We start from the raw sequence: 3,159 nt of genomic DNA, 5'->3' as shown, positions 1-3,159 counted from the left end.
TGGCTCTACCATTGGTTCTCCGAGATCACGTGACTGGAAACACCCGGAAGAGCAGCAGGTAAATGGCTGAAACCTGTGTGTGTAAAGGTCTATGTGTAAGTGTGAGAGTGTGCAAAGTTCTATGAGTGAGTGTGTAAAGGTCTATGTGCGAGTGAGTGTGTAAAGTTATGTGTGAGTAAGTGTGTAAAGGTCTACGTGTGGGTGCAGGTGAGTGTGTAAGGTCTACGTGCGGGTGAGCGTGTAAACTTCAGTATGAGTAAGTGTGTAAAGGTCTACGTGCGGGTGAGTGTGTAAAAGTCTACGTGCGGGTGAGCGTGGTAAACTTCAGTATGAGTGAGCGTGCAAAGGCCTGCGCGCGGGTGAGCGTGCAAAGGCCTGCGTGCGGGTGAGCGTGCAAAGGCCTGCGCGCGGGTGAGCGTGCAAAGGCCTGCGCGCGAAGTGAGCGTGCAAAGGCCTGCGCGCGAGGTGAGCGTGCAAAGGCCTGCGCGCGCTGAGTGAGCGTGCAAAGGCCTGCGCGCGAGTGAGCGTTTGCAAAGGCCTGCGCGCGAAGTGAGCGTGCAAAGGCCTACGCGCGGGTTGAGCGTGCAAAGGCCTACGCGCGGGGTGAGCGTGCAAAGGCCTACGTGAGTGAGCGTGCAAAGGCCTGCGCGCGAGTGAGCGTGCAAAGGCCTGCGCGCGGGTGAGCGTGCAAAGGCGCTGCGCGCGGGTGAGCGTGCAAAGGCCTACGCGCGGGTGAGCGTGCAAAGGCCTGCGCGCGAGTGAGCGTGCAAAGGCCTACGTGAGTGAGCGTGCAAAGGCCTGCGCGCGAGTGAGCGTGCAAAGCCTGGCGCGTCGAGTGAGCGTGCAAAGGCCCTGCGCGCGAGTGAGCGTGCAAAGGCCTGCGCGCGAGTGAGCGTGCAAAGGCCTGCGCGCGGGGTGAGCGTGCAAAGGCCTACGCGCGGTGAAGCGTGGCAAAGGCCTACGTGAGTGAGCGTGCAAAGGCCTGCGCGCGAGTGAGCGTGCAAAGGCCTGCGCGCGAGTGAGCGTGCAAAGGCCTGCGCGCGGTGAGCGTGCAAAGGCCTACGCGCGGGTGAGCGTGCAAAGGCCTGCGCGCGAGTGAGCGTGCAAAGGCCTACGTGAGTGAGCGTGCAAAGGCCTACGTGAGTGAGCGTGCAAAGGCCAGTGATTCACTGATCAGAACGGCATGGACCCTGAACTTTCCGCTGGGGAGAACCCACACCGGCCCCTTGGAGACAGTTTGAACGTTGAGTGAACTCCCTCCGAGTGAAGTTTTCGAAGGCCGCGATGTAAAGCTGCTCACTCGGGCCTTCCGATGCTTCAATTATCACAAACCCTTCACTTGAACTCTGCAGAATATTAACAGTAAACTGGAGGAATGAGCTCGGTGCCGGTGTGTGTATGTTTAAAATGTGGGTGAACGGGTAGAAATGAAGGGACAGTTAGGTTTTGTGTCGGGGGACGAGGAGAGACGGGAGAAAGCAAACTGGACGATTCCCTAAGTGGCTGTTGGGCGATGAGGAGCTACACTGGCAGAGCAATACTGGCAGGAGTTTTGGCCACGTACTAGCCTCTCTGACACGGGCAGCAGTCAGAACATCCTCTCTACCCCTTGCCCTCCCTGCGACAGTGACAACCATCATGGACAGCCCCCAAAAGTAATTTAATCTTGTGTCTCTCTTTCTTTTGGATCCGTCTTCACCTTCCAAAGGTTTCCAGGACATGTGATGGCAAGACATTTCCAGATCGCAGAGTTTGGGGGAGACCCCTTCGATGAGCAGACAGAAGGGGACGAGGGGTTGCAGAAAGCGGCCAGAGGCAGGCGTGTGGAAGGTGCGGAGATTTCCCAGTGGTATTTAACAATTGGTGGCGTTACCCATGTCCGGGACGGATGCGTTCGTGGTCCTGCTCCCATATCTGGGGAGGCTTTTCTAATCGCCCCCACACGCCTGGACAGGATACGAGGGACAGCTTGTCCTCTGATGGGTGATACCTCTCTCCTCTCCAGATTCCACTCTCCTTGTCTCTTGCTCGAACTCACCCTTCCCTGCGAGCTCCAAATTGTGGCACGCCTCAGTCTTCCTCCTACAATCAATAGCCTTTTAAAAGCCATCAACTAAGCACTAAGGACATCCCAAAGCAATGAAGTACTTTTGAGGTTTGGTCACTGTTGTAATGTAGGAAACACAGCAGCCAATTTGTGCATAGCAAGATCCCACAAACAGTAATGTGATGATGATCAGATCATCTGTTTTTTTAGTGATGTTGGTCGAGGGATAAATATTGGCCCCAGGACACCGGGGAGAACTCCCCCTGCTCTTCTTCCAATAGCGGCCGTGGGATCTTTTACATCCACCTGAGAGGGGCAGACGGGGCCTCGGTTTAACGTCTCATCCGAAAGACGGCACCTCCGACAGTGCAGCACTCCCTCAGTACTGACCCTCCGACAGTGCGGCGCTCCCTCAGTACCGCCCCTCCGACAGCGCGGCGCTCCCTCAGTACCGCCCCTCCGACAGCGCGGCGCTCCCTCAGTACCGCCCCTCCGACAGCGCGGCGCTCCCTCAGTACCGACCCTCCGACAGCGCGCCGCTCCCTCAGTACCGACCCTCCGACAGCGCGGCGCTCCCTCAGTACCGCCCCTCCGACAGCGCGGCGCTCCCTCAGTACCGCCCCTCCGACAGCGCGGCGCTCCCTCAGTACCGACCCTCCGACAGCGCGGCGCTCCCTCAGTACCGACCCTCCGACAGCGCGGCGCTCCCTCAGTACCGACCCTCCGACAGCGCGGCGCTCCCTCAGTACCGACCCTCCGACAGCGCGGCGCTCCCTCAGTACCGACCCTCCGACAGCGCGGCGCTCCCTCAGTACCGACCCTCCGACAGCGCGGCGCTCCCTCAGTACCGACCCTCCGACAGCGCGGCGCTCCCTCAGTACCGACCCTCCGACAGCGCGGCGCTCCCTCAGTACCGACCCTCCGACAGCGCGGCGCTCCCTCAGTACCGACCCTCCGACAGCGCGGCGCTCCCTCAGTACCGACCCTCCGACAGCGCGGCGCTCCCTCAGTACCGACCCTCCGACAGCGCGGCGCTCCCTCAGTACCGACCCTCCGACAGCGCGGCGCTCCCTCAGTACCGACCCTCCGACAGCGCGGCGCTCCCTCAGTAC

Source organism: Heptranchias perlo, chromosome 43 (assembly GCF_035084215.1).
Source record: "Heptranchias perlo isolate sHepPer1 chromosome 43, sHepPer1.hap1, whole genome shotgun sequence".
In the NCBI taxonomy this organism is placed as follows: Eukaryota; Metazoa; Chordata; class Chondrichthyes; order Hexanchiformes; family Hexanchidae; genus Heptranchias; species Heptranchias perlo.
Note: the sequence above shows the minus strand (reverse complement) of the source record.